At 40.2% G+C, this 22,721-nt stretch overlaps 1 pseudogene; it reads right to left on the bottom strand.

Annotated features, from left to right (window-relative positions):
- Positions 1 to 652: 652 nt before the first annotated feature.
- LOC133535396 (protein polybromo-1-like) overlaps positions 653 to 22,721 on the bottom strand; it is a 28,042-nt pseudogene continuing 5,973 nt past the window's right edge.

The raw sequence follows: 22,721 nt of genomic DNA, 5'->3' as shown, positions 1-22,721 counted from the left end.
TATCAAACAATGTATGTGTGTTGGCCCCTGGGATAGCTTCTAGCTTAACTGCAAGCCTGATGAGGACAGGCGCTGTTATTGTAAGCACAATACCAATGGGAGCAATTTGCAAAATGCACAACCGCATTTTGCAAATTTGTATAATGCGCAATCTTTTTGCAAATTGCTTCCAGCTATATATTTGAATAATGTGTGGTGCACATTTTGCAAATCAGTGGGCGCAATTTGCAAAATGCGCAACCGGATTGTGCAAATTTGTATAATGCACAATCTTTTTGGCAATTTTGGAAATTTCTCCCAGCTATATATTGATTGTGTTGGAAGTTCTGGTTACTAACCCCAACCCCAACCCTAACCCTAACCCTTGATGCCATCTACGCAGTGTTGGGAGACTGTTTTGCTGTTCTTCTTCTGTTCGATGTAGCTTCCTGTGCATAATTCCGCAAATTCATCCTCAGCCGTCCTCAAACCATCCATTTGCACGGTCGCGCCATTTTCAAACAAAATCTCGTCTTAAATCTCGTCTTGCGATATGCAAATTGCTTGCGCACAATGGAAATGACGTATAATTTGGTGAAATGGTTACATCACTATCAAGCATCATAACAGAGAAAATAAGTGTTAAAGTCTTCACAATAACAACCACTGGCCCTTGTAAATGTAAATATTCTTATAAGTACATTTTAATAGTACCAAAAACTTAATTCACTAAAGTACAAAATAAAAACAAATTCACACAATTATTAAGCTTCCTGTACTGTACTTGCTAATAAATATAAAATTGATAGTGAATGACTATCAAGTATTGCTTCTAGGGTCTACAATTAGTTTCCAGGTAGAAGGATAGTTTAGTGAGTGTTGTGGTCACAGATTGTACGCCTGACAAATGCTTAGCGAGTCCCTCAACATCAAGTCACGCAGACGCCACAGTGCATCCGCCATTGTGGTGTGGGCTCCTTTGCTTTTCAGCCAATGAGCTGGAAGACGGCTCTCTTGCTCTTTGGTGAAATGAGCGTCTCGCCTTTGTGCTGTCATGAAGAGAATATCAGAAATGAACACGTGTGACAAAGAAATGCACTTGAGGTAACACACAGTTAAAGATTCAACCTTTCAGAGTCTGGTCCCACTTGCTGACGGTGCTGGAGTCGGCGTTCAAACCCTCGATATACTTCAGGTAGGCTTCAGAGTGCAGCACTCGCTGTGTCTTGGGGGGTGGAGCCACAAACATGGGTTGCAGGTGAGAGGGTTGACCCTGTCCTGGGTATGGAGGTGGAGCATGTTGTCCTGGGCTTAACATGCTAGGCTGAAGTAGATCAAGAACATTTGTTCATACTTGAAAGCTTCAACTCAAAGCCACATTGTAGCTCACCTGCTGCAGGAAGTTTCCAGAGGCGGGACTCCCGGACATGCCATTTACAGCACCGGCTATCATGCCTGGTGAAGAAGAAACAGTCACTGGTGTCAACTTCTATACGAATTAATGCCAAGAAAGTAGCAGTGTTGTGTTTAGAGTTCAAATGTGATGTTAGTGGTGAGTGTGATCACGTGTGTGAATGTGGCTCCTGAAAGGCTAAAGGAGAACAAACACTGACTATAGGCTTGTGGAGCAGGTAAACCCTCCAGCAGGTGTGAGCAGGTGTGGTTTCCACTAGTGGCCCTTACCCTGATGAAGCATGCCTGGGTATCCAGGCATGCCACCTTGCTGAAGATGGTGAGGAGGAAGTTGTTGTCCCCCTGTATGGTAAGGTGGCATTGTGACCACACTCAATAAACCCTCATGGGGGCCCTGCATGGGCATGTAAGGTGGCCCGTAAGCTCCCATCATGCCTTGGGGGGGGAGGGCAAGGAGAGGATGACAACATATCCATGCATAAGTGACATGCAGCTATGACATGGCATGCAATATTCTTGCAGTTTCACACAAAAGGCCTTAAATCATGCACACTCTTTACTAACATGTCAACATTCTATCTGGTGTAATAAACCAAATTAGATTTCATGAATGCAATCTATAAAAGACCACTTAAAGTAAGTGTCGCAAATTGACATATTTTGAAGTGTGTATCATGCTGTCAAAACACAGAATGATAAAATGTTGATCACTAATCATCTTTAATGGCCTTGTGTGTGAAATGAGCTGAATAAACAAATGAGTGTTAGCAGGCAAAACAGGCATATTGAAGGTTATTCATGCAATGCTCATGCAATTGTTTTTACATGAAGCTAGTGATAACACAAGAGATAATATGAGATACAAACAAGGATGGTTGCTTTGTTTGTGATGGTTTAAATTGTCCTTCATTTCCCTGAAGCCATGTAGTCAAACACGCTCTGAGAGGGGTTACCTGACACAGGTGTCATGGTCTGGTTTATCATGCCCATTGGGCTAGGCAAAGGCACGATCCCCATCAGTGACCCTACATGGGTACCTGATCTTGGGGATGCTTGCTTCTGGGCCGGCCTCTCACGTTCTTGCTGCTCCACTATCTTGGCTGCACGTTCTACAAAACAGACGGTTGTAGAATCACAGTAGAAGTGTCCTGAGGACTAGTCCCGTCAAGATCTTGTGAGATTTGTGCAGCTCCTGACCTTCATAGTCAGCTTTCTTAGAGGCCTCAAGGTTTCTCCACTCGGTGCCCACCAGACGACTGAGTTCCCCAAAGGAGAAGTCAGGGTGACGAGCCTTGATGACGGCTCTCATTTCACTGCTGAACAGGATGTAGCCGCTCATGTTGATCTTCCTCTTAGCCCCTTCCTTTTTGGACAAGCCTTTAATCTTTGGTGTGGACTGGAAAAAAGTGGTAAGATTTAAAGTTTGTTTTGTGTGATTTGGGGTTCTTACATTGCATTAGATACCTGGGAAGGTGTGTATGGCATGACGTCCATGTCGCTTGAGAGAGGGGTTTGCATCTGAGGCATAGCAGGCGTCTCCATGGCTTCGTCTTCATCATCCATGTCATCCATGTCATCATCTCCATCCTCAGTATCCGCTAGTTTAACCTCAAGTTCCTCGATCTTTTTATTCAAAAAGGGAGACGCTTCCTTCTGTGGAACAATTGCTTTCCTGCAGACAGCAAAAGGTATCATTTAGAGGTGCAGGAAATAATCATTTTTAGAAGCATCCCAATTCGGACATTGCCAATTATAAAATCTGGTATAATTGAACATCCAATTCTTTCTTGTAAATAAAGTAATGCAGACAGTTCTAAAAGTTGGCTGACTGCAGCGAGCCACCTCACTGAGAGATCTGACCAGCTAATTTTTTATAGGGGACTTATGTTCCAGTTTTGCTCACACTTTTATTAATTTGATAAATGTAATGGGAATTAATTTGCCAGTTTTTTATTACAAATGCACTGTATTTAAAAATGGAAGTGATAAGTGCTCATTTAGTAAAACAAACAAACAAACAAAAAAATGCATCAATATATAAAAATTAAAGTTGCATCAATAATCTATTTCTAATCAAATCGTAACCAAATCGTGAGGTGGCCAAAGATTCCCACCTCTAGTATCCTTTAAATCAGAGGTGTTCAATTCTTATGAGTGCCATCAGAGGGCCTCTTGTAAAAGTAAAAGTAAATAAATATTAATCTATGATGTTTTTACACTTTTGTACTTAATTGACACACAATAGTTCCAAGCTTTCCCAGGCCACATAAATCAATGTGGCAGCAACACTAGATTTTAAAATGGTACCACTGCTTTAATAGTCAGGAGAAAAAAAACATGTCAGCAAAACAACATACAATGTGCAAACAAAATGACTTGCATGTGTTTATGTTCAGGGGTTTTTAAATGCCCTTTACTCGCGGTGACCGTGATTGTTATTGAAGTGTGGCTACATTAAGAAACAAGGAGTGAAACTTGTCATACCAAAGACTATAAAAATGGGACTTATTACCTCCCTGCTTGGCACTCAGCATTAAGGGTTGGAATTGGGGGTCAAATCAACATAAATGATTCCCGGGCGCGGCAATGCTGCTGCCCACTGCTCCCCTCACCTCCCAGGGGGTAATCAAGGGTGATGGGTCAAATGCAGAGAATAATTTTGCTACATCTAGTATGTGTGTGACAATCATTGTTGGTACTTTAACTTTAACTTAACTATATCCCTCAACGTGTGTGTGTGTGTGTCACTTTAAGAAAAAAAGATATTACCGGTGCTGTATCGGTCACACGGACTGTAAAACACCAAACTGTGCCTATCAGGAAGTCATTGTGTTTCCGAATAGCGTCATTGAGAAACACCAACGCAGTATGCGTGCTGTACAGTAGGTACCACACACTCACTGACGTGTCATTTACCCATCACTTGTAATTGGTGCATAATGAGAAAATGATTTGTTCACGTTGTAATGTAACGGCGAATTGTGTGTACTGTGTTGGAACTAAGCACTGCTCTAGGCCTGTTAAGTTTAGAAATATAGTTTAAAAAGAATGTCAGACTGTGTGTGCCTTTGTCAGGACACTACATTACTTACAAAACGATAAAAGCAATGGTCCTGGTTGCTGAGTCTAAAGCACCTGTTGCTGGTAGCGGAGTCTGCATTAACTCAGCACCAATAGTTACTGGTACTGTTTTCCCTGTCTGATTACTAAAGCTTACGTTGGCAATGTTGCCATTAAGGAACCCAGGTTTGGTCCACCTTCATTTGTTGTTGCACGTAAAAATTACAATAAGTCAAGATTTCTTTAAAATCAACCCGTCCAAGAAACAGAAATATTATACTAAAAAGGGTAGAAAGGATAGGTCGACACATATGCAGTGCCCCGGAGAAGATGAAAAGAAAAAAAACATGAAGAGGGAGAAGAAAAGCCACTTCTGTGCTCTTGTAGGGGGCACAGTGTAGGAATAGGAAAAAAACCTCAGCAAACATAAGCGCATACGACATACAAACTTGAGACTTGCATCCTTTGACGGCAAGGCATAACAAGGCATTGAGCGTCAGGCTTGAGTGGTGCTAACCTAAAGTAGAACACCTCATCTTCCACCACTTTGGAAGTGTACGAGAAGCGTTTCAAACCCTTGAACTTTTTGGCTTGTTTCTCGGCGTCAATGTAGCGACTCTCACAAAGTAGATTATCCTGTTCTGTAATCTCAGTCGGTCTGCAGGACAAGAAGTCCTTGAACGAGGACACCATGCATTTGCCTGAAAGCACAAACACAATATGATTGCGAAGAAAAAACAGTGAATAAAAATTACTGGCAGTGTAAAGAACACAGTACCTTTGACACAGGTAATTGGCAAAGTCTCCTCGAGGTGGCTGAGAAACACCTCTCTCTTGTAGAACATCTTGGTGGGTTCGTGCTCCGTCTCCTCGGGATGAATAAAAATAGGCCCAAAGAAGAAAGTGGTTCCATTCTGCACCCAAAGCTTCTCTAACCTGGAAGTCGGTGAACGGTTACTGATAATCCCTAGCACAAGATGATGAATAAAACATGATGTTTACCTGGCCACTCGAGGCTTGGACAGCCCGTGTGATTCAATGTAAACACAGTCCCCCACTTTAAACCACATGTTGTTATGGCGTAACTGTTCATAGTACTGACATCCAGGCTCAGCACCGCTCATCTCCATGGTGACATCCTCTCGCTCCTTAAGGATGAAATTTGCACACAGCAAGTTAATCGCCTCACAGCTTTGTTGAAGAGAAGCCTTATTATGCCTGTGTTGTATTAACTCCAGCAATATGCTACTTTCTCTGGAACATTTAAAAAAATTAAAGTCAAACTTGAGGTTTTCTTTAAGTTTAAGCAGTACCAATAAAAAGTTCAAACCTCACCTTGTCCACAAAACTGCTGCCGTCTACATACAATACAGCGAGTTTCTCCAAGTCAGGCTTGGCAAACATGGAAGCAACACGAACGACAGGCAGGGGGACGTCTCGAGGGACATATTTAACAGGACTGGCAGGCATAGCCCATATCTTGATCTTCTTGAACAGCTTGGGCCTTACAGTGTATCGAGATTCACAGACATACACGTCCTCGGCTTTGATGCCTTCCGGTTGGAGTTTGAAATAATCCTAAAACAAGTCAGGAAGCACAAATTCAACTGAAGTCACAAATGGCACGTTTGTATCTTTCAGGCCTACCTTCACACACATGACCAAACACTTGCCAAGGACTTTACTGAGAGATACTCGGTTGTAGTAGTCGCTTTTGAAGGCCTCTTTTTCCAGAAACTTGCGGGTGGCCAAATGGAAGGTTTCACTCGGACGATAGAACCAGCAGCCGTAGAGCCACTTCTCATCTTCTCAAACAATAAAAGGTACTATTAGCTACTTGACAAGTTAAGTTATCTTTGTTAAAAGGTGAGCTGACTTGCCTGCATCATCCTCCCACAGACGTTCAATGCAGACAATGTGCGGCTTAAGGTTGGGTTGTGATGGCTGTACATAGACAAACTCTCCCACACGATAAGTAGTGTTTTCTAAAGTGCATTCTTGCTGGTACGCAATATCCAGCTCTGACTCAGGACTCCATACATCTCCTGGCAGGTTCTTCTCCTTTGTACCTTTGTTTTGGTGAAAAAGGAAAACTGTCAAATGACTATTAAAAAATACAGTTTGTTATTCCCCAATGTTTAAGCAGTCATACTTTTGCTGTCCTCTTCCTCACTGGCCTCCTTTTTTTTATCCTCCTCAATTTCTTTAGGGATCTTCTCCCTCTTTTCCTGCTCCACGTCATTGTGCAGGTGTTTCAATGAGTAGCTGAGTGCAGTGCTTTGAAGAATCTCCCCATTCTTACATAGCTCATCCCGGATCTTGATGAAAAATTGTTGCAGTTCCACTGCGTCATCAAAGACCTCCGAGTCCGTCCTGCAAGTGCAAAGAAGAAGCAGAGTTAAGTGCTTGCATAGTTTTTTGTTAGAAAGTGTTCCCTGACTTAAGATGCTGTTTATTAACACCAAGTTATTATTCAATTTAGGTATTTTTTGTTTGTCTGTCTATCTGTGTTGGCCCTACGATGAGGTGGCGACATGTCCAGCCCAGCGTGTACCCCGCTTTCCGCCCGTATGCAGCTGAGATAGGCTCCAGCACCCCCAGCGCCCCGCAAAAGGGGTAGAAAATGGATGAATGGATGGATGAACGTTTACATCATGTGTATGTATTTCTGTACTCAATGACTCTACAAAATGTATCTGGGGATCAATAAATTACTTTTTTTCATGAATAATTAGGGATGGATGGAAGACTTCTTAAGATGTCAAGAATAATACTTTAGTACCTGTGCAGCCTCCTGGCCTTCTGCACCACTTCAAACATGTGCTCCTGAAAGACATCCAGTCTCCTGTAGCGGCCACGCTCCACATTCACCCTGATGACATCAAAGTTAAGTGGGCGCTTGTCTGCGTCGTCTGGATCAACGGCGGGAATTTCAGCCAGGGAGTCGCTAAAACATCTTCCTTCTTCGTCTTGGTGACTCAACACGGACACATACAGGTTCCTGATCATCTCTCGCACCAGAGCTCCCACATCAGGAGCCCCAGAGTCTTCACCTCCTTCCTGTTGCTTGCGCGTCTCAAGTAATACCCGATGCAAAACCAACGCGTCCCGATAGATGAGAGACTCGGGCTCGTTGTATATGCAAGCGTTGTTGAACATGAGAGCAAAGTCTTCCACCAGGGACTCCACGTCCTGATATCGACCCGCTGCCATATGGCTGCGCAGGCGCTCCATGTCGATGGGCCGCTTGATGGTGGCGTAGTAGTCAGGCAGCTCGGCACGGGATGGCAGACGGAGGAAAATGGTGCTCAGGCGACGGCCTCGGCGGTCAGTGAAGTTGCGCACGGCGTCGTAGAGCTCATTTAACCTCTGTTGCAGAGGGGTTAGGTATTTGGTCTTCTTGGGAGATATGCCACTTTTTCCTACATGAAGAAAACACATTTACAGTAAAAAGGTCAATTTAATTATAATAATTTAATACAACTATGAATAAGACAACAGTAAGAGCCTATAGCGAGAAGTCCCGCCTCTTTTTCCCGTGTTGCTGTTTTGTATAAACAACACCAACACAAAATATTACAAAGCCAATAGAGTAAAAAGTAACCAGTAAGCTTATTTTTCACAAAAAAATTGCAGTAGAGTAGATCTAATATTTGTGTGTTTTTATGAAAAACTCGGGGCAGAACATTGCCACGTCAACTTTGTCCACCATTTTGTGTTGGACGATTTATTCAAAACCGAACAACGTGGAGAAAAAAATGGAATAAAGGTTGACATAATAAAAAAAAACATGATTACAGTTTTTCTGCAAGACTGCAACCAAAGTGTTCTGGTGTTAGAATGGAAGGGGGCTAACGTAAACCTACAATTATCTTTACCGCCTTTGATGCAGTTGCAAAAATTGGGGAAATACATGTAAAGCAAAACAATGTAAAAGTATGTAGAAGGCTCTGACTACGCATTAAAATGTGTCATTGACACTGCTACTGGTAACATAGTAACCCAGTGCAACCTACCGCATTGACGGAGAGTTGGCATCTAAACACAATCCCCCCACAAGTTTTTACACTAGTGAGGTGGGTGGCATGTCACCCTGCAGGACAAAAATTTTAAACCTGTCAAAAGGCGGATGAGGTACTCGCGAGACAACCGCCAACATGCACAAAGGGTAGGGGATGTCAAATAGCCACCAAAGGAAATCCCCTTAGGAGAAGGATACTGAAAATAAACCCAGATGAAAGGTGTTGCGATCCGCATTCCGACTCAGAAAATTAAAGGATGCACTCGAAATCCAAAAACCACAACAGGGTTCAATTCCAGCATTGATAATACCACTCCGACATCGAAACTGACCGCAAAGAAAGGGACGCTTTATTATGAAAAAAATAAAATGCCCTCAAAATTTCTCCCTGTAATGTTTGTCTGATCTTGAATGGGATTGTGCTGAAAATGTTTATTTTCCTGAAGGAACTCTCCTGAAGGAATGAATAAAGTACTATTTTATCTAATCTAATCTAATCTAATCTAATCTAATCTAATCTAATCTAATCTAAGACACTAGCTGGTCGCGCATTTACACTCAGTGGCCTAGTGGTTAGAGTGTCCGCCCTGAGATCGGTAGGTTGTGAGTTCAAACCCCGTCCAAGCCATACCAAAGACTGTAAAAATTTATTTAATTTAATTAATGCATTTATTGTTCAAGCCAGTGTAAACTACCTTAATTCTGTTGCCATTACTACCGACAATATCCATTACTTTATGCCGTGTGCATCTTTGAACCTCTGTTTGGACATCGCTGAGTGGAGCTTGCATTAATCCCTGTGTGGGTTTTCTCCGGGCACTCCAGTTTCCTCCCACATTTCATACATATGAATGTTAGGTTCATTGGAGACTGAAAATAGTCCGTACATATAAATGTTAGTGTGAATTGTGAAGGATTTTTTATATACAGCATATGCGCCTCCAATGGGCCATAGTACTCACCCCTCTTACACACATGTAAGAGGGGTGTGTACTATGGCCTCTCACATGTGTGTAAGAGGGGTGTGTACTATGGCTATGAGTTGTTGTTTTGTTTTTTTTCCCTTGGCCTCAGTCTGCACTCCCTCTCCAGGGCCCAGGCTAAGACCGATTTTTTTATTTTATTTTAATCTTCTATTTTTTTCTCCCCCCTCTTGTTTACCTGTATCTCATCTTTTTTTTGTAAGGGGCGCTGGAAGCCGGCAGACCCGTCAGCGATCCTGTTCTGTCTCCCTTTAATGTTTGTTAATGTTGGTCTGATCTTGAATGGGATTGTGCTGAAAATTGTAATTTTCCTGAAGGAACTCTCCTGACGGAATAAATAAAGTACTATCTAATCTAATCTAATCTAAGTTAATTTGAGTTAGCATGTCTATTAGCTAGTCCAATGTATTTTAGCATTAAACTAGCGGCATTAAAGCTCAACCTACATCCTGCATATTTGTATTGCTTTTTAAAGTTTATTACGAATTATTTTATTAATCTAACATGATTCCTACATGCATGTGCACCTCATGTGTATATGTAATGTACTTTCTTTAGTGTGGTTAGTCTTTCAGTGACTTTATTGTGAAGAATATCAACAAAACACCTTATCTTTAAAAAAAAAAATGTATTTCAAAGGAATGTTTACATTTTTGGCAAAATAAATTGCAACATTCAGGGAGGGTATAATTAAGTGAACAACTAAAAGGGTATTGAACAAGGAGAGCAAAGTCGACCAAGTCAAATTCCTTGTGTTATAGCTGATCGTGATTCTGATATGAGAAAGAAAGTAAATATTAATCTTATTAATGGTATTATTAATAACTATAACACTATTTGTTCTTAAATATACATAAAGCACTTATTCATCTTTTTGAAATAAAACATATGCATCCTTGCAAATCAAAATTATCACGTTTATGTGACGTCATATTGACCACGTCCCTAGCAACGCCCTCACCGCCACGAATATAGTGGCAAGCAAGGGGAAATCCTGAAATCCGTAGCCAAGATATTACCACGGGCCCTTATTGCCCATTTTCATGGAAACCCACAAAGCACCATTATAGGATCTTATAGCCCGACTAATTTTGCTGATGAATTGTTTGTATGCCAATTCAATGAAGACTTAAAATATACCAAAGAGGAGATTCCATGTAAGTGCAAGTTAAAACTCGCACTTACAGATGTAGCGACGAACTGTAGTTACTGACAGAGATTTTCTGAAGGGTTCCTGAGCCCATGTGGTGATATCCTTTACACTGATGTTTTAAGTGTGCAGCTGAGGTCATTATGGCTCTAACTAGGGCCGGTTCAAGGCAGGCATATATGAGGGAGCAGTTAGAAATGTGAAGGATATATCATGTGTACAAAGTGCTCCATCTGTGTTATACAGGAGTAACATTGCCTTCTTCATTGAATGAGGTGGTTAGCTATGTGTCCAACCTCATCCTGAATGAAGTGGATTGAACTTTGTCAGGCTTCTATCTTCAGACCTGTACAACTTGGATGTACCCCCTAAAGACTAAGGTCCTGCTGGTCTAGCTCTTAAGGTCAATGTGGTCTGCAACCCCTTGACCACAATAAGGTGGCAATCCCTTAGAAAATAAAAGTAAAATAAATGAATACTTTTAAGTATTCTTCATTAACATTTTATCAACCATGACAACATTTATCCTAACTTGGTCTAATTCTTAAATTGAATTTACTTTTAGTAGCACTTCACACACAGAAGTCAATATTTACATAAGTGAAAGGTACAGTAGTCTGATGAATAATACAGAAACATTCTCCTCAAAACTATTTATCATTAGGTCAGCTGCATCATTCCTCAAAGTTTCTGCATCTTTAATTAATTTATACAGACAAACTGAACAGCACTTTAACACTCTAGACATCCATCCATCCCTTTCCTACCACTTGTCCCTTTCTGGTACATTAAAAATGTGTGGTTTATTATGATGCCTAAAATACGACACTGGAGATGCAGGACTGCTGAACAACTTAAGCTGTACATCAAGCAAGAATGGAAAATAATTCCACCTGAAAATCTTAAAAATTTGGTATCCTCAGTTCCCAAACGTTTGCTGAGTGTTGTTAAAAGGAAAGGACATGTACAGTGGTAAAAACGCCCCTGTTCCAACTTTTCTGCAAAGTGTTTCTGCTATTAAATTCTAAGTTAATGTTTTTTTGCAAAAATAAATAGATTTCTCAGTTCGAACATTAAATATCTTGTCTTTCTAGTGCAGGGGTTGGGAACCTTTTTGGCTGAGAGAGCCATGAAAGCCAAATATTTTAAAAATGTATTTCCGTGAGAGCCATATCATATTTTTTAACACTGAATACAACTAAATGCGTGTATATTTAAATTAAAACCAACATTTTTAGAATATAATAAGTCTAATTCTTTTTAATAATATTGTTATTTCTTGAACAGGTGCGGTAGGAAATGGATGGATGGATGGATTAAAATGCATTATAATGTTTTATATTTTGAACGTTATATTTTACATCGTGATTACCAGCGGAATTATTCATTACTTATCGTGTTAAGCAATGTCAGCTAAGATTTATCTGAGAGCCAGATGCAGTCATCAAAAGAGCCACATCTGGCTCTCGAGCCATAGGTTCCCTACCCCTGTTCTAGCGTATTCAATTGAATATAAATTGAAAAGGATTAGCAAACCATTGTATTCTGTTTTAACATTTTTATTTACACAACATGCAAACTTCTCTGGTTTTGGGTTTTGTAGATTGGACTAATATTTGTAGCAGGAAATCAACTTCGAACAAAGCTGTCTTTTTTTCATTTGCGTCACGATCACAGCAGCACGGCACTCGTTATGTCAATCAACTTACACCAAAAATTAATGCGTTACTGTGAAAATTTTTTTTTTTTTTTAAAGCTCCCATTAATGCCCTTTTAGCCTTCATTTCAGTACTGTTTTTGCACTGGAGAATAATACAATCCGTTGATCAACTTGACATGCATTTGCATCACTGAACTCTGCTAAGCAATGTGGTCTACATACAACACACAAAGAAAAAGATACGTTTCAAAGGGCCAATTTATTTCAGGCCAGAACAAATTGACAAAACTATTTTAAATAGCTGCAACATAACATACATAAGTAACAAACAGCATAACAACAACATGTCACAACATAGCTGTAAACCTGGCTTCCCCCAAGGAAGGCACACATGACATACACAAAGACTAACCAGGCATTGGGCACTTGCCAAAAGCCAATACAGAGGGAGTCAAATTGCGGATATGGATTCTTATTGGTTGGGCGAGCAAACACATTCCGACGGTCTTGTGTGCCCTAGTTGTCGATTCTGGCTTTCAAATAGATCCTAATTTGCCCTATAGTGCGGAAAGCTTCTCCGAGATGTTATCCAATTTGCAAACCAATTTTGAGATCATCAAAGTCTGAGTGCCCACCGCTCTGCCCATTCCATCCATCGCAAAGAGCAGCTTTTGGATTCCTTGAATGGCTGCCATTGCCGTCCGAATTTTCCAACAGACCAGAACAATGCTTAATCCAATTAGCAGATGTTATCACAGTTCTAAATTGATATTTTCCACATCTTTGACAGAAAAACTGTTAGACAAAAGGACTCGTCACTTCTTCTAAGAGTGCTTCATGTATCTGGCAGCAAACGGCACATCGGAACAGGCAGGTCTGTGCTTCTCATCGAAAAAAATCTTGTAAATTGTGTTTATCAATTCCATGTTTAGATTTTTAGGGAGCAGTGAAAAAGAGATGCTCTTATAGAGTGAAGATAAAACAAACCGAGACGTGAGAAGCACAGCAAGAGAAATAACAGAGAGAGGGAAATGTGACTGGCTTCATTGAGTGCCAAACAAGAATGAGAGATTTCAGGGGCGTGGATAATTTATATACGATTTGCGTATTTAATAAGGCCGTGCACAGGCAGTGGCCAGCCACTCAAACGTGCCCTCAATTCCATGTTGATTGAAATGTACAAAAGAAATGCATGCGCACACTTATATAATATCTGATTTTTCTGTGCGTGTACAGCATTTTCTGGATTTGAGCATTTTTAGTATGAAATCCATGCAAGCCTTAAAGTATCAGTAGACTGGAAAAACAAGTTGCCTCTATATTAAAGCTATTATGTATACATCTGATATGACATTAAAATACTTCTAAAGTTTGCAAATTAATAGATATAATCAAAGTAGTATAAATTTCACTGAAATTCCTGAGCCATTTTTAGACTTAACAAGGAAGACGGTCACGACGTAGTGTAAAGAACCCCAGATCCTTTCCCCATAAGCAACAATGCTAATCAAGCAGCAGACTTTGTGAGAGCCATCAACAGTTACTTTGGGGAAAATTAGGATTCAGAATCTTATATTTTTTGAGCCCAAATACAAAGATAAGCAATATGTCTTAGAGTGCTATACGGATGCAGCTCTATTGTGACACTATAGCACCAGCAGCATTGCTGGGTGCTAAGAATACAAACTAACCATAATAAACCATTATAAAACAAACATTTACTGTACAATTTTCACTCCTACTGGGATGCTGACCGACGGAACGCACACACAATTTTGTGTAGATAAGGATTCAGACGAAATCCTCATTAAAAGGTTAAAAAAAAGTTGCCGCAACAAGTATTTTTTGTAACTTTTTGCCATCTTGGGGGATGTCAAATTCAACCAGCTTCTCGGATCATGGCCCTATGTGTCTACTACCGGATGAGAGATGCATTTATAATCTAGAAATTACTTTTAGCAAGTTTGAGAAGAAGCAGAAGCAGCCGCCGTCTTAGTGTGTCAACAATAACAGCGTAAGCTATCGTTAGCTTACCGCTATCAATGTGCCGCTTAAATAAGCTGTCTGCGTTGGTACTAATAATAACAATATCACTTCTATTTAGTTAATTTTAATGACATGTAAAGAGTATTGTTGACAGTTTCTGAAAGTTTTTAGGGGTGCAATGGGCGCAGTGGAGGCCCCTCTATCTGTTAGCTATTAATTAACGATTTTGATATGCATAAAAAAAGCCAAACGTGTGTTCTTGTCTTACATAGGGATTGTGTATAAAATGTTTGTGTATTTCCAGAATGACTGATCTGATATGGTCGGACTGCAGCGTTACTACACTGACGTAGAATCTACGTAAATTGTCAAAGATATTACGAACGGAACATTCAAAATGGATGACTAAAATTGTGGCATTTTGTAATGTGTCGATTGTATTTTTACATACTTTGCAGATTATAGATACAACTGAACAGGGTTAATTGAATACAATAAAAAAAACAAATAAGCATATACAGTCAACTTGTTTTTCCAATCTACTGGTACTTTAAAACAAGTGTGTTGTAATGTGTTCTATTTGTGACCATCCAAATGTGAACCACTAAAAATACTGAATGGTCTTTTTTCTGGGTATTTTTTTTGTAAGAAAACCTACTCAGTTTCAGCTTGGGAGATCCCACATCCTCCTCTTCAGGTGGTTGTCCCAACTCTTTGCGCTTCTCCTTTAAAATCTTCTCCAGGATGTCAGCATCATTGTATACCTGCATGGACCGATAAAAGCCAGGATGTGATATATCTTTAATAATAGCAAAAAATGTCAGTTTAGTCGATAGTTCACGCATCCTACCTGAGACCCTTCCTCATTATAATGGCGGGCATTCCGAAACATCAACTTCATGTCATCCATTAGCGCCTCTTCTGAGGAGTACCGCTCATTGCGAATGTTGTGCTCAATGGTCTTCAGGTCCATGGGCTCTAGGATGACCTTATAGTAGTCAGGGTAGTCTTTCTTGAAGGGCTTAACCATAAACAGATCACAAAGGCGCCGAGTGGAGCCCGGCTCCCTCGCGTCTGTCACCGCAGCGTACAGGGCTTTCATTCGGTTTTTTTTAATATTCTTCTTGTGGCTTCTAAAAGAAAGGGAAACAAAGGTAAAAATGGCAACAAGCATGAAAGTTAACTGTTAATACCCTTTTTTCTTGGCACTTCCTGCATCAGATGACAAAACACTGTCTCCATCCTCATCATCTCTCCTCAAAAGTTGCCTCTTTTTTGCCTGAAAAAAGGCAGCACTGATTACAATGTGATGCAAGAAAAGGATGCAAAATTAAGTACCTGCAAAATCTGCTGAAGCTTCAACGCCCGTTTATAAATGCTTGAGTTGGGCATGTTGTATTGCTTAGCATTTTCAAACATCAAAGTGAGGTCGGTGTCCATTTGTTCCACATTTTCATATTCACCACTTTTCATCTTTGTCCTAGAATGGTTAGAGAGCAGGGCTAAATAACATTTTTTTACATTCCGACATATTGGGTCTGATTCACTAAAGGTTTGTGTGTAGTATAAAATAGGTGCTAACTTGATAGCACAAAAAGCTGCTCAAGCTTGTGTGCAGCTGATTGTGTCTGTCAAAAGAGCAAAATATCATACCATCATTACGCCCTCGACACTGTGAGATCACCTGCAACTTGTGCACTAGTTTTAGTATCTGCTATTTTTATACTACACAGAGACACTACTTCACATTTGGCATCTTAGTAGATCAGCTCTGGGTGTAGTAAAGCATGCAGCACTTTTTACCTGATGTTCTGCAGGGTAATGGGCTGTTTGACCTGCTGGTAATAGTCGGGATATTCCCTGCGAGAGGGTAGGTGCTGGAAGGGTTCAGAGAAAATCAAGCCCTGGCTGTTCCTGGCGCCTCTCACTGCTTCATACAGTTGGAAGATGGGGTTGCTCATCTCCATGCTAGAACTCTGACTCTCAGCCTCTGACTCTCCTTCGTCATAGCACACCGAGCCTGGGAAACATTCAATTAATTCAATGCTGTTTGGTCAATCCTTTCAAATAAAGGGGCACGTCTTTTTGCTGACCGGACAGTACGGGGTCGTCCTCGCTCTCTGAACCATATTGAAGCGCTACACTGATTCCAGAAAGTTGATCTCCTTGACCAGACCTGCGATTTCTGAATTGCCAAGGTTGGACATCTCATTATTGACACACAAACATCCTTTCAATTTTTGTTTGTGTTGAAAATACCTGATGCGTAGACTGGATTTTGTGGGTTCAGCATGCTCAAATTCCGTTTTTTTCTGGATAAACACTTTCTTGATGGTGTTTGCATCCTAAAATAAAATTGTTAGTCTTCATCTACAGCAGAGGTTCTCAACCTTTTTTCAGTGATGTACCCCCAGTGAATTTTTTTTTCAATTCAAGTACCCCCTAATCAGAGCGAAGCATTTTTGGTTGAAAAAAAGAGATAAAGAAGTAAAATACAGCACTATGTCATCAGTTTCTGATTTATTAAATTGTATAACAGTGCAAAATATTGCTCATTTGTAGTGGTCTTTCTTGAACTATTTGGGAAAAAAGATATACAAATAACTAAAAACTTGTTGAAAAATAAACAAGTGATTCAATTATAAATAAAGATTTCTACACATAAAAGTAATCATTGACTTAAAGTGCCCTCTTTGGGGATTGTAATAGAGATCCATCTGGATTAATGAGCTGAATTCTAAACATTTCTTCACAAAAAAATTAAATATTTAACATCAATATTTATGGAACATGTACACAAAAATCTAGCTGTCAACACTGAATATTGCATTGTTGCATTTCTTTTTACAGTTTACATTTCTTTTTACATTAATATTTTGTTGAAGTATTATTCAATAAATATAATTATAAAGGATTTTTGAATTATTGCTATTTTTACAATATTTAAAAAAAATCTCACGTACCCCTTAGCATAACTTCAAGTACCCCCTGGGGTACGCATACCCCCATTTGAGAACCACTGATCAACAGTATGTTACAGTGGTAAATAAATACCTTAAAAACTTGAGATCCCGGTTCATTGTATGTTTTGGCATTTTTGGCCATCAGGTCAATGTCCTTGGCCATGGCATTGACACTTTTGTAGTATCCCATCTAAAAAAATGAAAAGGATAAATAAACCTGTGAATTATAGGGATGTAAAGTTTCCTAGTAAACATATCTTGTTTCCTCATTTAGCCACCAGAAGTGTTTATTTGCTAAACTGCAGCAAGAAACAGGCATTGATTCGAGGTAAGGTGTTAATTGCTGGGTTGCGTAGGATATGACGTGAACTTTGATTTGTCAGATTTCAGGTACACGGAGGGCAAACAAGCTTAAGCCGAGCCATAAATTGAGTGGAACACACCTAGTAATTGAAGAGTTTGAGTTGAAATTGCCGCTTTGCAGTGCTGTTCTTGAGTGTTCCAACCAATAAAATTGAAAGGAAGGAAAGGGCTTTTATTGCATTATGAAATAAGTGGTTCATAAAAGGAATAAAGTCAGAGAGAATACCGGAGCTCATCGAGGGAAAATGGCTCTTAAACATGTCACTTTCATCTTGTGGAGTACAGTTGGACCATGCTTATGTCTGCAGCGATCACTTCGTAAAAAGTTGGTTTGAACATTTGATTTGTTTGATAAACTTTTTGTGATGAAATCAAGTTTATTTTTGACTATAGTTGGTGTTTGAAAACATAACTAAGCGTTGACTAAGGACAAGAAATCACATTAGTTTGTTTGTCTTCGATTAAGTTCTGTTATGGTTGCTAAGCCTAAATATAAATACAAAGACCTCTGATTTTGGAAAATAACTTGTGTCATGGTAAGTCCTAGTAATCAATATTGCGATTGTGGGTCCAATCTACTGCATTACCGCCGCCAGTAACTAGTTAACTTAATTGTACTTTTGATGTCAATTTTTATAGAACAGCGTAAAAGCTTAGTCGCCGTTGTTGTGCAGGAAAGCTAAGTGCTTTATTTTACGTGGCTGACAGGGACTAATCTAACTGAACGTTTGGTTGTTAACTTTTGTAATATTCGTTCTCACATACCTCCTGTCCGGTAGCTATATTGAATTTTTTCCCGCTTGATGAAAACCGGAAGTGGTCACGGTCTCGAGAATGTCAAGTTTTTAAAATCCTGCAATTAGTACAACGGTCTTTTTATTATACAAATGCATTTCAGCAATAATAATATTAATAATAATTCATATATATTGCTATTATTTTTTTAGATTGCTTTCTTGTTGAGGTGGGAATTCGTTCAAGTGGACGATGCATTAGGGGATTTGAAGAAATACTGTCCATGACATACCTGTATTCTTTGAGCAATCATTGTCAGATCAATGGGCTCCTTTATAACAGCGTAGTAGTCTGGGTAATGCTAGCAAAGAAAAAAATAAATATTGAAGAAAACACATTTGGCAAGTCAGAGAGGCATTATTTAGGGTTCAAGGTAAAAGTGTCCTGATCCGATATTGATATCGGGACATGTACAGGACTGTCTCAGAAAATTTGAATATTGTGATAAAGGCCTTTATTTTCTGTAATACAACTAAAAACATGAAAATGTCATACATTCTGGATTTATTACACATCAACTGAAATATCGCAAGCCTTTTATTATTTTAATATTGTTGATTATGGCATAAAGCTTAAGAAAACTCAAAAATCCTCTCTCAAAAAATTAGAATATTTCCTCAGACCAAGTACAAAAAAAAGATGTATGACAGCAAAACAAAATCAAACATTTGAAAATGTCAATTAATGCACTCAGTACTTGGTTGGGAATCCTTTTGCACGGATTATTGCATCAATGCGGCGTGGCATGGAGGCAAACAGTCTCTGGCATTGCTGAGGCGTTATGGATGCTTCCATAGCAGCCTTTAGCTCATTTGCATTATTGGCTCTGGTGTCTTTCAGCTTCTTCTTCACAATACCCCACAAATTCTCTATGGGGTTCAGGTCAGGGAGTTGGCAGGCCAATCGAGGACAGTAATGCCATGGTCAGTACACCAGTTACTGGTGGTTTTGGCACTGTGGGCAGGTGCCAGATCATGCTGGAAAATGAAATCATCATCTCCATAGAGCTTTTCAACAGATGGAAGCATGGAGTAATCTAAAATCTCTTGGTACACAGCTGCATTGACTCTGGACTTGATGAAACACAGTGGACCACACCAGCAGCTGACATGCCTCCCCAAACATTTGTTGTTTCATATGGCTCCTATAAACTTGAAGAACTTTTGATATTACTTTTTATAAATTACATCAACTAAACCAACATTGTTTGTTGAGATTCCTTTCAGTTTTTTTCCTTTTGTTTTGAATGGCCATTCCTATTAATGTCTGTCCACTAGTTGTTGCCCTGTACATGTTTAAATAACACCAGTATCATTTAAAGTATTTAATTGTGTCCCTCCTACTCTCTCCGAGTCGTAATCTAGACTTCTGATTAGCCCAAATATTGAGAACTTCTACTATACAAGCTCAAGTACCTGCTACATTGAGTTAAAGTACCAATGATTGTCACACACACACACACTAGGTGTGGTGAAATGTGTCCTCTGTATTTGACCCATCCCCTTTTTTACCCCCTGAGAGGTGAGGGGAGCAGTGAGCAGTAGCGGCCGGGAATCATATTTGGTGATTTAACCCCCAATTCCAACCCTTGATGCTGAATGACAAGCAGGGAAGAATGCTGGTATGAGCTTTTAAACATAACCCGTTAATTGCTGTCAATCAAATGGTAAATAAGATACTCTATAGCAGGGGTCTCTGGCACGGGGCCCGCGGGCCAATTGCGAACCGCGAGACGTTATTTTGCAGCCCCCACCTTAATATGAAAGTTTAATTGTTGTGCGGCCCGCAAGTTTTTTATGAATGGCGCTTGACAGCGTTGTGTTATTTTGGCCGAAAATGGCTCTTTCTAAGTTCTGGTTTGCCTACCCCTGCGTTAGTGGAAAAGCAGCAAATGAGTGAAAGCGACAGAGACGCTGCCATGGAGACGAGGGTTTTCTTACATGCCTGGCTGCAGTCACACCGCACCACCTGTCCGTCAGTAATAACAGTCCCCGATAACCTGGACTAATTCAAACCGTTATTGTTTTTTTATTGTTTAATTTGCATTGCCTCACACAATGAACACTAAATATACTTCTATATGACGCCGGATAACACTCCAGGAGCCGTCACTTTTTTGCGCTGGCTATCCAGGTACTTTCCCGGCTATTATCCGCCGACCGACATGTTGCTGTAGGGAGGAAAAGCGGAACGACACACATTGCGGAAATAAGATTATTCTCCGTGCGTCGGCTAAATACAAATATTATGTCTTTTTCAAAGCATGCAGTGAAGAGAAAGGTTATATGTACAAAGACTATTCCAGGAAATGTGGGAGATGCAATATTTCTTTGTAGAGCACAGGGGCACCTCGACGTGTCTTATTTGCACGGGAAAAGTTGCGTAGCACAGGGGATACAATTTCAAATGTCATTATACAACTAGACATGCTGAGGAGTATTCAACATTTTTTTTAAGAAATCTTTTCTTGCGGCCCAGCCTCACCCAGACTCTGCGTCTAGTGGCCCCAAGGTAAATTGAGTTTGAGACCCCTGCTCTATAGGCTTCATATGTTTATATATCTGACTGTGATGAAGTCAGTGCCTCACCAGCCATGAACCTCACTGAACATCACTTTTCAATAAACGTTTGGGAACTGAGGAAACTAATTGTTGAAGCTGTGGAAGTGGAATTATTTCTCATTCTTGTTTTAGTCGTGCAACAGTCCGGGGTCTCCGTGGTCGTATTTTGCGGTTTATAATGCACAACACATTTTCGATGGGAGACAGGTCTGGACTGCAGGCAGGCCAGGAAAGTACTCGCACTCTTTTACTACGAAAACCACGCTGTTGTAACACGTGGCTTGTCATTGTCTTGCTGAAATAAGCAGGGGCGTCCATGATAACGTTGCTTGGATGACAACATATGTTGCTCCAAAACCTGTATGGACCTTTCAGCATTAATGGTGTCTTCACAGATGTGTAAGTTACCCATGCCTTGGGCACTAATACACCCCCATACCATCACAGATGCTGGCTTTTGAACTTTGCGCCTATAACAATTTGGATGGTTATTTTCCTCTTTGTTCCGGAGCACACCACGTCCACAGTTTCCAAATATAATTTGAAGTGTGGACTCGTCAGACCACAGAACACTTTTCCACTTTGCATCAGTCCATGTTAGATGAGCTCGGGCCCAGCGAAGCCAGCAGCGTTCCTTGGTGTTGTTGATAAATGGGCTTTGCTTTGCATAGCAGAGTTTTAACTTGCACTTACAAATGTAGCAACCAACTGTAGTTACTGACAGTGATTTTCTGAAGTGTTCCTGAGCCAATGGGGTGATATCCTTTACACACTGATGTCGGTTTTTGATGCAGTACCGCCTGAGGGATCAAAAGTCCGTAATATCATCGCTTACGTGAAGTGATTTCTCCAGATTCTCTGCACCTTTTGATGATTTTACGGACCGTAGATGGTAAAATCCCTAAATTCCTTGCAAAATGGCTCGTTGAGAAATGTTGTTCTAAAACTGTTCGACAATTTGCTTTCAAATTGGTGACCCTCGCCCCATCCTTGTTTGTGAATTACTTAGCATTTCATGGAAGCTGCTTTTATACCCAATCATGGCACCCACCTGTTCCCAATTAGCCTGCACACCTGTGGGATGTTCCAAATAAGTGTTTAATGAGCTTTTCTCAACTTTATCAGTATTTATTGCCACCTTTCCCAACTTCTTTGTCACATGTTGCTGGCATCAAATTCTAAAGTTAATGATTATTTGCAAAAAAAAAAATGTTTATCAGTTTGAACATCTAATATGTTGTCTTTGGAGCCTATTCAACTGAATATGGGTTGAAAATGATTTGCAAATCATAGTATTCCGTTTATATTTACATCTAACACAATTTCCCAACTCATATTGAAACGGGGTTTTTAGCATCCAACTGTAGTTACTGACAGTGGTTTTCTTAAGTGTTTCAGAGCCCATGTGCTGATATCCACAATGATGTCGGTGTTTGATGCAGTACCGCCTGAGGGATTGAAGGCCATGGGTATTCAATGTTGGTTTTCGGCTTGCTACTCATGTGCAGTGATTTCTCCAGATTCTCTGAACCTTTTGATGATATTATGGACCGTAGATGGTTAGAAAAAAAATGTTGTTCTTAAACTGTTCGACAATTTGCTTACGTATTTGTTCACAAAGTGGTGACCCTCGCCCCATCCTTGTTTGTGAATGACCAATCATTTTATGGAAGCTGCTTTTATACCCAATCATGTTTGTTCCCAATTTGCCTGTTTACCTGTGGGATGTTCCAAAAAAGTGTTTGATGACCATTCCTCAACTCTTTCAGTCTTTTGTGCCACTTGTG

The sequence above is a fragment of the Nerophis ophidion genome, linkage group LG16 (genome assembly GCF_033978795.1).
Source record: "Nerophis ophidion isolate RoL-2023_Sa linkage group LG16, RoL_Noph_v1.0, whole genome shotgun sequence".
In the NCBI taxonomy this organism is placed as follows: Eukaryota; Metazoa; Chordata; class Actinopteri; order Syngnathiformes; family Syngnathidae; genus Nerophis; species Nerophis ophidion.
This window is presented reverse-complemented; position numbering and strand designations above follow the sequence as displayed.